This window comes from Halichoeres trimaculatus, unplaced genomic scaffold (assembly GCF_033239565.1).
Source record: "Halichoeres trimaculatus isolate MK-OKI-2021-1 unplaced genomic scaffold, fHalTri1.1 fHalTri1_scaffold_15, whole genome shotgun sequence".
Classification (NCBI taxonomy): Eukaryota; Metazoa; Chordata; class Actinopteri; order Labriformes; family Labridae; genus Halichoeres; species Halichoeres trimaculatus.
The window spans coordinates 30,666,927-30,681,066 of NW_027437193.1; the positions used below are offsets into that span (position 1 = coordinate 30,666,927).

General features: G+C 39.2%; 1 protein-coding gene across 1 annotated transcript in view; it reads left to right on the forward strand.

Moving 5' to 3' along the window:
• Nucleotides 1–14,140, forward strand: part of brinp2 (bone morphogenetic protein/retinoic acid inducible neural-specific 2) — a 413,075-nt gene that overhangs the window by 48,834 nt on the left and 350,101 nt on the right. The gene's annotated exons all lie outside the window — the stretch shown is intronic.

Here is a 14,140-nt window from a genome sequence, read left to right on the forward strand (position 1 = left end):
AATGCAAATTAATTTTTATTTTTCATTTCATGTAATTTTCTCGATTTTTTCCTTGATATTCTTTCTCTTACTGTTAAAATAAAGCTGCCATAAAAATCAGAGACTCTTCATTTATTTCTTAGTATGAAAACTTTCAAAATCAGCGGGGGGTCAAATACTTATTTCCTCCACTGTAGCTGATCACCATATTCACAGTGTTTTTTATTGATTATATGACGTTGTAAGTTCATAACAGTGCTTTGATGAAGCTCCGTCATCATCATCATGCCTCTGTGCTTTAGATTAAAATTGATCCCACATCAGTGTAAAATTGATGTCCTGGTGTGTCACTTCATACAGTATGATGATTTTGTGTACACAAGAAGTAAACACACAGCAGGAGCCTCACAAACACACAGCACTGCTCCGCCCCGCCTGCTACACCGGCTCACAGATCCCATCTCGCAGCTGTAACACCTCTGTTACAACCTCAGATGCTGGCATGGCACAAAAACTTATTCCAAGCAGCACGCCTCTGTGACAGCTGATAGAAAGGTTTGATACCAGGCCTGGAAATGGCTCACTATAAAGGTTTAGGATTCAGAAAGCTTTAAATCTGCCTCAGTTAAAGCTCATCATGATGATTTTATCAGCACATCTAGTTGAAAATGTTTTTTATCGTGATCCAGGAGCTGAAATTATTGACTAACAGCAGCAGCACAGCATCAGATTACCGTGTAAACACATACAGTAGAGTAGAGCTGGACTTAATCTGGTAATACGTCAGGAGTGTCTTCTGTCTGAAGTGTGTCTTTTAGCCCTTTAGTAATGGCTCTGCAGTCACTGTGTTGTGTCATCACCGTGTGTGCCTGTGTGTGTGTGTGTGCAGTGATTGCAGGCAGCAGAAGATTTGCTGTGTAATTGGCTCTGCTGCTGTGTTTTCTCCAGTCTGAGGAGAGGCTGACTGAGACACTGTAGCAGGATTGAAGACTCCTTGTAGAGACAAGAGAAGCTCAAACTTACCGACCGCACAGGACTCAGTCTTAATGATGTCACGGTGCAGCTGCTGCACGGCAGAAAAGAGTCAGTCATAGAAATGTTTGACACTTATAAAACCACCTGCTGCAATCTGAGTTTCTATTATAACAACAAACAGCTGATGCTTTAATAATGTTTCATTTTGTGTGGTTATTAAAGTGTTACAGAAGTCTCTGAGCTGTAGCAAAATCTTTAAACCCAGGTGTTGCAGCGGTGCTCTCACGTCATCACAAGTCTGATTCAGCTCTCTTTTCTTAGGTTTGTTCATTAGCTTTATGGTTTCAGTCCTGTGCTCTATCAAACTTCAACAGTGTCCACTCCCTGGAATAAAACAGCAGAGTCACAGTTCACAACTTGGGCTATTTCAGTATCCCACTTCTATAAACCCCGTTGATATCCTATTTCATAACAGGAAGTAATGATCCTCTACTCTGGTTTCTTCCCAATTTAAAACAAATGGAAGATTGGCAGGATTGCCCTAGATTCCTCATCTTGATCAACAAAAGTTTAAACACACGATCACAGCCTTATGCAGGCACAAGAAAAACGTAGTTATACCAAAATAAATAAATAAATAAATAAATAAATAAATAAAAAAAACAATTAATTAAAAAAAAAACAGGAAGGTTGGAAAACTAAAACTCCTAGTTGAACAGAAAATCTCATCTAAGCTAAAAAAACTAAGTGAAAAAAGTATCGAAAAATCTAAACTGGCAAAATGTAACCCCAGGAAAGGTCTTTACAGGCTCAGAAGAACACAAGTCACAACAGTTATGACCAGACGATCTGACACAGGACTAGGGGAGATACAGACATTTATACACGCAGTAATTAAACACATCCAGGCCTGGGATCCCAATCACAAGGACAGGAAAACACCAGGGTAGGAAGAGATGTGACCTGAAGCTAGAGAAGAGACAGGACTACAAAATAAACCTGGAACTGATTAACATGAAGATAACACTAGGGTAAAATGTAGAAACTTAACAGAACCCACAAGACATGACAAAGATGAAATAGAAGCAGCAGAAGAATAAGGGTGTATTCACACCTGGATTGGGCAGTTGTTCTGTAACAGTGAGCAGCCCCCTGAAACCCCAGTTTGTCTGGCTATATGTTAACACAGCAATCACTCTTGGATGCGGGACAAAGCCAAAAATAGGTGGTCTCGGCTCGCTTCCATTCAAGCCCTGTCGCAGTTCCTTTACAGTGAGAACACAAACGCCCCAGCAACCGGCACAACTGACTTATAACTGTGGCTCACACTGTAGTAACGTGACCTGTAATGGGCTCGGTTGACAAATGTACAGAGAGACAAAACAGTAAAAGAAGAAGATCAGAAGAATCAACCACAGCAGCAGAAGAAGAGAAGACCTAAGAACTGAAGAAAATTAGTCGTGGGCACATGTGGATCGGTAAAGAAATAAAGTGCCTTATTGAAGTGCCTTAATGCAGTCGGGACTCTTACAAACTGTATATGTGGATCATATAGCGTGCACTGTTACATGAGCAGTTAACGATATAACGCTAATTAGCCACACATGTTATTGATACTCCATGAAGATAAGGAAACTCCCGTCTTCAAGGTACAATTTCTGACCAATGAGAGAAAAACAATCACACATGCTATTTGTTTACAACTTTGGACCACAACAGACTTTTGCTTTGTGAATACATTCTAACCAAGTGACAACCGCGACATTTTTTTCATTTTTGCCCCTGAATCGGAACAAAGCAAACAAGCCACAAGTGTGAATACACCCTAAGACTTATGCAAGTGAACAGCTAGTTAGCCTCCATGGTTGCAGTGTGAGCAACATAATTATTTTCAACCTGTAAAAAATATCTTCTTAGTATAGCACCTTTAAAAAATGTAAAAGGTGTTTTGAGAATTTAAAATAGTGAAGTATGAAAGACTTAAACACAAGCAGCATGAGACCAAGAGGAACTAAGAGATAATGTAGATAATATAAAACAGAGAGAAGAGACATGAGCAACAAAGACAACAGAAGACTTTACGTGTAAAAGCCAGAAAAGTATAAAGGAAAAAGAAGACACTAGATCAAGAGTCAATGCATGTACATAGAAGTGAGTCCAAGTAACTGAATCTGAAAGCCTCATCTCCTCCGGCAGGTCATAAAGTTGATTTAAAAAGTACATTCCCCCATTTGTTTTATATTGTTTTGGGATAGGAGATGAAATCATGTACTTATCCACATCCCAAATACATGTAATCCTCACTTTGGAAGATCTGTGGGATTTTCCAAGAAGTAAGGGTGTTTGTGAACAGTGTATAACAATTACATACATGATGTCAACCCCCCAAATGTTGAGTCACATGAGCACACACAGTAGAAATGCTTCATATCTTTCAGACATAAGCTTTTGCACATCTCTAATTTAATCATGATGTGCTCAAATAACCATAAATGCTCGCAGATAAGACCTAAAGGATATGTTTTTATTGTTAATCCATCTGTGGGTGCTGAAAATCCTTCCACATAGTTTTCAGCCTCTCAGTGAAGACTGATCCCTGTATGGCACAAAATAAGGGGAAAAGATCTGATTTTATTTATCTGTTTAGATTTAATCCTTAAAAAGGCTCTCTGAATAAGATCAGGATCTTTTTATTTAATCCCATGATAATCCAGTAAAATACCAAACATAAGGCTGTGACATGCACATATAGGAGTCTGTGAGATACAAGTTGCAGCAAAGGAAGCTTGTTTTGTACTAATATTTAGGCGTAAACCCTGCCTTTTTCAATCCTAAAAAAGTAATGTCAAGTCAGATAAACATTCAAAAGAACCTCGCCTTTAAGCGTTACTGCCTGTGAGTATCCACTCCAGAGAAAACCTGAGCATTTGATCATCGAATCTGTTCGACATCTTACTCCTCTCTGTCATGTTGGGTTACTCAGCTTACCTCTGACCTGAAGCCCGTCATCCTGTGTGTTTCCAGAGCTGTGTTCCTGCCACCTGAAGATTAATGAGCAACATAAGGCTGTTGCTTTAAATGCCACCTTCAGACGGCTGCAGAGTAATACGCCTGCGACCAGTAGTTTCTTCTGCTTTCAGAGAGCTTTGATGTAATGAAGGAAAAACTCACAATGACTGTTATTATCTTTGCTTTTAGCCACAAACCTGCAGATTACCTCATGAAAAAATACATGGATCACTGTCACGAATACTGCAGGAGACGCACTGCAAACACAATGACAGTGTGAATGCATGATGCAGGATTGCGTTAATGTGCTAATGAGAGTATTATAGGGATGGACAAGTATTTGGATTAAACCGAGAGCCAACACCTGCAGAGATCTGAGTTACACAGTATCTTAAGATAGTATTTTAATTCTCTTTTTTGATAAATAAAGAAGAAAAACACTGTCGAGCTGAGTTTACTTCCTCTTTAAGGCAGGGTGTGATGTATTTTCCTGCAGAATGCGGCTTTGAAACACCTGCTGCATGATGGAAACATTACCTTATGACCCTTTCAGCCGCAGCATCCAGGTAAAAAATGGCATGATGCAGCTATGTGAGCACATCAACACATACATTTCAGTGTAAATAAAACAACGCGCAGCCTGTCGGCAATGAGCTATGGTCAGTGTTGTCACTGAGAAAACACAATGCTCTGTCGGGTAAATGTGCCATCGCTCACATCTGTATACACCCCGCTCTGCACAGCAGGTTGTCTGAGATGATGAATAGCAGCCTGAGTGCATCCTCCAGTGAAAGGCCTTGACATGTACAGGAGATTTATGTCAGTAACATAACTGCTAAATATTCATCTACCACCTACATCATCTTAACAGGCCGCGTGCATCACTTTAGTGAAAGGAATGGCTGTGTTATCGTGTCAGGCTCAGGGAGCTGCAGTTGGAAAACATATCAAGACAGGCTGGTAGCTCTTTGTGTTGATCTGCACAATGCAGATAAATAAATGTGAGAGTCCATCAGTTATATGGAAGAGACAAAGCTCATGTTCCTGCATTGAAACATGTTAGCTGACTGGCTCAAAATTGGTATTCTTGCTTTTGCAGGAAGATAACAGTTTAAAAAAAGGGTGTTTTCAAGGACTTACTGCAAAAATGAAATTTGAGTGAGTTTCTTTCATTTTAGTTAACAACCTCTTATGAGCCACATTCACAAGGAAGAAATCAAGAGACCAAAACCATGCCTGCAATTTAGTGTTAAGACTAAAATAAAATCTGTGAATGGGGTAAGAAAAATGGACTCATCTCTTCTTTACATACATTTTATTTTTATTTTTATCTATCATTCGTCTTCTACCTCTTATCCTGTTCAGGGTCATGAATGACTGGAACCTACCCCAGCTGTCTTTAGGTGAGAGGAGAGGTTCACCCTGGGCTGGTGGCCACCCAGTCACAGGGCTGATACACAGAGGCAGACACCTGTTCACACACACACACACACACACTCACACCTACAAGAAATTTAGAATCAACACTTAACCTGATGAGCATGTTTTTGAGCTGTGGGAAGAAGCCAAAGGGAACCCACGCATGCAAACATGCTAACTCCACACATAGAGAGGCCCACAGCTGGTTCCCAAATGGTGACCTTCTTGCAATAAGTTGGTACAAGACCAGAACACCACTGTGCAGCCAATTTTAATCTGTTGATATCTTTATTTTTATTTTTAATTCATTTATTTTCTGGACCTTTCAGGTGAATGTGGCTCAAATTCAGTCTAATAAGACTATTTTTTTACTTAGATTTGCAGAATAGTTTTAGAGTCCTGAATACCCTTTGTTTATATTTTATTTCATTCATTTATTTATCAGATGAAAAATCACTCACTTTACTGTTGTAATATTTTGAATTTAGAAAATCTTTATTGCCGTTTGGCTAGCAAAAGAAGCCCCCCGACAAGCATCCTGCACAACACAAACTCAGTCTCTAACAAACGACTTCAATAATCTGCTTTGATGGATCACATTTTTTTCAGACTGTAGGATTAACAAGTCAGAGAGCTAGTTAGCACTGACAGCTTGAGGAAGTATCTTACTGGTTGGCCAGCAGTTAGCTCTTCAGCAAACTTTAAGAAGTTCTCACGTGTTTACAAACGTGGAACTTTGCTGTTCATCGAGTATTTATTAATTAATTTTCTTATACTGTGTTGTGTCAGTTTGTGTCATTAACTCAATAAGACATATCTTAATGTTTCAGACAATAACTGATACATTTTTTCCCTCCTTTTTTTGTGCCCACCATTCAAACAGAATATAATGCATACTTAAACAATTGATACTCATAGGATCATAATATCATTACAATGGATAATTAATGCAATTCCAAATTCATTGCACATACTTGGCAGCAACTTTTCATACATCCTAAAATTGGGTTTACAATCAAAACGTGTATTTTCCATAGACTGTATAAAACATGGATGTAGTCTGTTTCTGAAACGGAAAATGAAGCACATTGGCTATAGTGGCCATATTGGTAGTGGCAAGGGCTTTGCCTACAGCCATAGGGCTCCGGCCGTCACGTGACCCTCAGCTGTGCAAACTCAAAGAAGTTCTCACAACATGTTCACAAATGTGGGACTTTGCTGTTCACCGTGTATTTCATTATTTATTTTCTCCTACTTGATTGTGTCAGTTGGTGTCATTAACACAATGATACATATCCTGATGTTTCGGACAATATTGACACATTTTTCCCCTTCTATTTTTGTGCCCACCACCCAGACAGAATACATACATAAACAATTAATATTCATAGGATCATAACAGCATAATAATGAATAAATAATGCAATACCAAATTAATTGTACATACTTGGCAGCAACTTTCCATATACATCCTTGAATAGGGTTTACATTCGAAATGTGTATTTGCATTATTTATGCATCGTTGAAACAGGGTATAATTTATATGAATACACAAACACACACACACACACACACACACACACACACACACACACACACACACACACACACACACATATATGTATATATATATATATATATATATATATATATATATATATATATATATATATATATATATATATATATATATAGATATAGATATATATATATAAAGTCACAGTGTATTTAAAGGCATAACTAAAGAAAATGAACGTGATTTATTCATCCATCTCAGGCTGGTGTCTCTTTAACTTCTTAAAGTCCCCTGTCCCCTTGAGCTTGTTTTTTTCCTGTATGACCAGCTTTCTAGAAGCCTCTTCCACAGTTGCAGAGGGACAGAGTTGCTGTTGAGTGAACTGGTGTTTCTGCGTGTAAGAATGTCAAACTCTAGATCATGGTCTATTGTGTCGAACTTTGAATCTGACATGGAAAGTTTCATAAAGGGCATCATGAAAATACCTATAAACAGAGAACAGAGCTTTACAAATCAGTGAAGTCAGGATTCAAGCAAATCTCATGTTCCTCTCATGTAACTCTTGCATGACTTTTTGTTGAAGCAGTTCAAGGCAGCTCACAGTCCAACACAACAATTAATGGGAAATTTGGTCAAATCCACCTCACGTTGAATAGATGAGTCATTTCTAACTTTTTTATTTCAATGAACAAACTGTTATCATTTCCATCACCATTTCACTTTCTTGGCCCATCATCAAGTTTCCATCTGAAAGTAAAGATGCATGATATTGGATTTTTGCAGAAATCTGATATGCAGATTACTTCCAACTAATTTTATTTGATTGCCTCTGCTGATACTGATCTGTGCATGTACCATTTATTTTACAACCTAATTGAAGAGACCCCTGAGTCTTCCCCATGAGGAATTCTGATATCAGGATGATAACTCTCTGTTGATGGACGGGCGTTGGATGCAGAGGAAAATAAGAGCCCTCTGTCAGCTGAGGTTATGTTTATCTCATTACTTTATGTCACATATAAAAGTGTACAGAGAGGCTTGAAGTGTGCAGTGAGAGGCATGAGATCATCTGAATAATGTCATCAGCCATCCTCTACATGCTAAATCAGCTCTGTCTGTCGTTTATTCATGACCCTGTCTCCCCCAGTCCCTCCTGACAGTCACCTTTGCCCTCCTCACCCCGTCTCTCATCTCTCCCTCTGCATTACTCCCGACATGGGATGAGTTTCCCAGTCTGGCTGTTGCGACGGCTTTACATTCTGCCGGCAACACATAATTTCCCACTCACCCTCCCTGTCCATCACACACCGCCCACCCCGCCACCTATGCATTAAATATCAAGCCTTGTGGGATGGAGGAGTCTTAGAGTACGGTGCTGGGATTCTGAGTTCACTTGGCAGTTCTGAGGGGAATCTGAAGGAAATCTCTGGGCGCCTGATCATTAAGCCCGTTCTCAGTATGTGTAAGCCGGAACAGTTGGCGTAGCGGGGAGAAGCAGTTATAGAGGAGCTTTTAATGTTTCCCTGATGTAAAAGCACCAAGGGAGCGTTTGAATATTGTATTAAAGGAAGCTGAATCTGGCTCACACACAGTCAGAGGGGCCGTCATACTCATCCTTCTGTGCTCGCACACACATGCACACACACACACACACACACACACACACACACACACACAAACAAATGCTGTCTTTAGCAAAAGCAGAACACATTTCACACAAACCCACAAGGTAATGAGATTAACAGTCTGATATTCTTGGAAAAATTGGAGGATTGAGAGAGTGGAGGGGAAAAAAAACACCAGAGCCTCTCTTTGGATTCTGGCTGATGAAGCAGAGATGACACACTTCTCAGGCAGAAGAGAGCCCAGAAAATATTCGGATTTCTTTTAATCAACCGTTTTTTCTCCCTACAGCACAAACTTTAAAAAGGCTAAAAAAAGGTGAAGCTTATCATTTTACATATTCCATAGAAATTACCCCCTTTCTGTTTTCCTCCCTGGTGTTTTTAAGCTCTGATGACTCTGACGGTGAGGCAGCTGGAAGTGAGCTGGGCCTGATAATTGAGCTATCAAGTTGTGCTTTGATGTGTGTACATTCAGGCTCGTGCAACAGGCGGCTTAGCTGTTGACACCTCTGTAAATCTCTCCCTTCTATTGTGCTTCCACCCATAAATATTGCATGAGTTTCCAGCTGAGTCCTTGTATTTTTCACAAAAAGTCAACTTCTCAGCCATTCACAAAAAAAAAAGGCACAGTGGCATTTTTGACAGTCTTTTTAATCCATATTCAGTAGTTTGGCTTGGTCTCAGGGTCATGAAGTGAAACCTGCGGGGCCTTGTCAGCTGTCAGGTAGAGTGGAGGATGAAAAATGGAAATACAAGGATTTTACAAAGTGTGAGCGCGCTTTCATGACAGCTGTGGAAAAAAACAGTGTATGCCCTTACTATAAACAGATGGTTTACTCCAATAGATGTAGTAATTCTACTAACTCCAGTATTCCTGCTTTAACCAAATGAACTGATGCTGCTGAACCAATTTTGCACAGCTCAGGACACAAATACTCCTTTTTCCTGATTTTTGAGTGAAATAAGAGCTAAATGTTCATAAAAAGAGTTATTTTACTCTGTACTTCATGATGTTGCAGCTGTGAAGCTGTTAAAGAAAACATATTGATAGAATCCAACTTCATAGCTGCCATCACTCATTAATTACTCCCACCCCGCCCTGTTCTCCATCACTGTGACTGTGATTCTTTCAGTGCTGGTGAATAAAATATTAAGACATGTGGTTGTGTAATATTGTGAAGGCATCATAAATAATAAGTGAATGCTGATGGATTCTTTATTTTTAATATTGAAGCTGCTGTCACAAGGATGGTGCAATGGGTTTAACCCTTTAACTTCCACTCTTTTTTGGCTTCTAACTTTTAGATGCAAGAGATGTGAAATCTTTATTTTTAAAATTGTAATCCTTTTATCTGAGCAATAAATATAAAATATATTTTTTTCAAATTGGTTTGTTCATTTATTATTTATTTTTGACTTATTATTAATTTTATTTTTTTAAAAAAAAAATTTTATTCTTATTTTTTGTGTTTTTTGTGTTGTTGGAGCACTAATATCAGAAACCACATAATTCAGAAAACATATTTTGAGCACTAGAGATGAACTAATCAGGTTTTAACTAGTTCAACACTTTTAATGAGGTATGGCAACTCAAAAAAAAAAAAAAGAAAAAAAAAAAGAAAAAAAAAAAGTCCTGCCAAACTGTTGAGCAGCAAAGTAGAGGGTGGAGTTTATTTTTATGAAGATAGTCCCATTCGGTTTCTTTATTTTTGTAACAGTTAATTGTTTCATATGAACAAACACACCATGGGTAACCACGTATTTGTACTTCTATTAAAAGAAAGTTAATGTAACAAGAAGGGTTAATATATGTTTGATGATCTTATTGATAAAAGAAGTGATGATGTACAGGCCCCTGTGAGAACTTAATAAATGATCTTGAAATAGGCTCATTTTTTTAATATTTGCCTGTTCTCAATCCACAATTTGAAAGGAGATTATTGTTTGTTTCCAAATTCTGTTTTCTCAGTTTTCCAGTTCTGGTTGGATTTTCCTGGGAGAACATGAATCCATTCATGAGGCAAAGCTGCTGGCAAAGTTTAGCAGTGAGAAGAGAGATCTGTGTTTTTTCCCATCTGAAAACTATTTCTTGGATTTATTTTGTAGTGATGGTGGACACTGGAGCTGAACTGTTAAAAAGTGAAAGGACAGAAGAGCAGAAGAAAGACAGGAGAGCGATGGAGCACGAGCTAAAGACTAAAATACAGGCTAAACTGTTTGTGATAATGTTGATTCCAACCCACAGTCAGCAGTTATTCTGCAGTGGTCTATTCAAACTTGAGTCTATCAATAAAATGAAGAGTGAGGTTACGTTAGCTCTGCTTGAGTTAGTAGATGAAGAGGCAGGACATAACCAGGATTCACTTACATTACACGTTACAGACACGTCTCAGAGCACCGTTCTTTGAATAATGCCGAACAGATTGTCTACCCACCTTCTGGACACTAAACTACAAACTGAGTTTACAAAGTTTGATTGTTGTCAGGTTTCAAACAATAGCTCTCCCCAACCACAGATAAACTTACCTGGTCACATTGCATCCTGGGAAAAGTTTCCCTGAACACACAAAAAAAAAGAAAAGAAATGTTAAAAGTAAGATCTACTAACAACAGTCGGTGATGGGACTCTAGAGAAACCATGCAGAGTTCAGCCAATGGTGTCACTGCAGTCAACACCAGACAGACAGTCCTCGCAGAGCCTTGGCTTCAATCATTGATATCTTATGCTCCTAAACCGACATGGCTGTTTGACAGGAACTGTAAACTGTTGAGAAATTAACCCTGGCAGAAAAAAAAATATGGTGTTTTTTTTTTTTTTTTTTTTTTTTTAACAATTAAACAAAAACAAATTTAGTACCAAGAGAAGCTTTTTTTTCAATAATGTTTGCAACAACAGAACTGCCTTATTATAGAAGTGCTACCTCTCAAAAAGAGAAGTTAGTTTCAAGAGAAGCAGAGTGAAACTGAGAATGAAATCTGAAACAGAAACAACTGGAGCTGTGGCCTTGGTGTTGTACAAACACAACAGCAAGGTGGTATGGATATGACCCCGGTTCTGTTTTGCTGCAACCGGAGTCAGAAATTCTGTTCCCTGGAGACAAAGCAGAGAGAAACACCGTCCCTGCAGCAGATGTGGAGAATAAATGCCAAGGATGAACACGGTATTACAGCTGGTTTGTGTCAAACAACAGCCGTCTTGGTAGACTGTTACAAACAGAAAAATGACAGAGAGTGAAACAAATGTGGTTATTCTAAGACACGGCTGCTTTTCCAATGCAGAATTAATGAGACAAAAAAAACTGTTTTTATTATTCTAATATGATTAAGGCAACGTGTCTGGGTGAAAACTCCAAGCAACAAGTCGACACTCGGATTCAACGATTCACAGCTGTTCCCAGGTCACACAGAGATAGAGGAATAAGAACGTCAGCGCTTGATTTCTATTATCTCTCCTCCAGGGTGTCGTGTTCACTTTTGAGGCTGTCTGGCGCGATAGATCAAGAGCACGTCAGGCGGTTCAAGGAGAGCAAATATTTGACACTTTAGTCAAACATTTTATTCAGGTCTGTCACAGAGATGTCGCTCTGAAGAGATTTGTCATTCCTCGTCCTTGTCATCACAGCCTGACTGCTGAGACTGAGGCGGCTCTGGAAAATGTGGTGGGTGGAGACGACTGTAGATTTACTGCAATAATAGAGAAAACCCAAGAAATGTATTCTCTGGATAATTTAGAGGCTTGTCTCTGAAAACAAGCTCATTATAATCCCTGCTTATCTACAACCATCTTGTAATTGGAAACTGAAATGTTCTCACCTAGTATGAAATTGTGTTAGGGTCTAAGTGGATTTCATTATTATGACATGCATTGCAAGAGTATTAAAACGTAATAGAAAAATCTGAAGACTGCTGTGGCTGTGTTTTATGCAATTAACTGGGGTTTTGTTGTCTTTGTCGTCAGACCCCGTTCTGGTGTAAGTTATCTCCAGGCAAAGTGTAAATCTCATTGTTCCTTTAATTTCTCTCTTTTCTCTCCTGATGCCTGGAACAGCCACTTTACATTTATCCAACACTGAGGCTTGTTTGCTTTTAGCTATGAATGGAGTCTCTCTTCAGCAGAGACTCCATGAAACCGTGTTTTAATTCAAAGAAAAGAACAAATGCCAGGTGCATTTTGATACGGTAACTAACAGTGAAACAACTTTCATGGATATAGACCCATCAGTGTGTTTTCTCTGGGTTTTTACAGTAGTTTGGCTCTTTTTACTGCACCTTTTGTATAAACACAACAACCCAACTCATATTCAGATCGTCTCCAGCAGCAGCGGGCAGCTTCCTTCATCTGTTATAGAATAGAATAGAATAAAATAAAACGTTATTGTCATTGTAACAAGTACAACAAATTTAAGGTCACAGCAGCAATCAAGAAAACAAAAGTAATAAAGTGTATAGAAAGTGCAAAAAGGTCCATAAGAAAATAGATGATGACAGCTTGTCCATCATTCTCCACTTCAGCCAGCCTCCACCTCCACAGGGTCCAGGACTGAGCCTCCCCAGCAGTCTGTTCAGTCTCTGTCTCCTGAATCCTGACTGCTCAGGTGAAGCTCCTCCAACATGGCGTTGGTGTCTGGTCTTAGCTCCCTTAGCCATGTCTGTAAATAGCATAATGCTACTTTGCCATCTGGTATTCCCTCTGTTGCTGGGTTAGCACAGCTAGCTTGTCCTTATTATTGGAGATAGATCTTATGTTCCCAATAATGATGGATGGAAGGACAGGTCCATGTCGTCACTTCTTAGCTCACACTTGAGAACCAGCATGTCGTCCTCACCTCCTTCTCCTCACCTTGAGGGAAGACATCTGGCCTTACACCAGTTAGCATTGATATGGTACTGGCTGCTAACAGCTGAGTTCATATGTGAAAAATGCAGCCATGGTTACATGTAGTATCTCCAGAGTAACACAGGAGAAAAGTAGTAAAAATATTGCTTAAGCCACAAAAAGTTTGGTGTCCATGACCAACAATGAACCATACAATGTAATGATCCACCCCAAATCCAAATACAAAAAATAGCAAAAAGAGACGAAAAAATTATAAGAAACGGACAAAGAAGAGAGAGCTGCTGCAAAAGGCAGCCATAGCCAACGGGGCGGTGCCTAGCAACCTAGCAAATTATCTATAGTACCTGTGCCATTTGAGGTCACAGCAGGACCCTAACCCAGCTCTCATTGGGCAAGAGAGAGTACAAGCTCCCCAGGCTTTCACATACATCAGTGTTTGGTGAAATAAAAAAAATAATTTTTAAAAAAATAATGAAAAATAAATTTCTGGCTTTTTATACATTTACTCAGAGAAGACAGCGAGAGAGAACAGGACAGCGGATTGAGCAGGAAACAGCGTGAGACTGGGGAGTGCAATTTGGTAGAGCAGGTTGGGTTTGAACTCACTGCCCACCTTAGGGCACCTAATGGGGTGTGCAACCCAATCTCAAGGCCATACAGGCACCCCTATACCAGAAACTCGAGAAAAACAGGGACACCATAGAACTGCAAAAGTTGTGAAATGCAAAATAAATAACAGAAACACAAAGGAGAAATATTTCTCCTTGTTGGTAACATGAC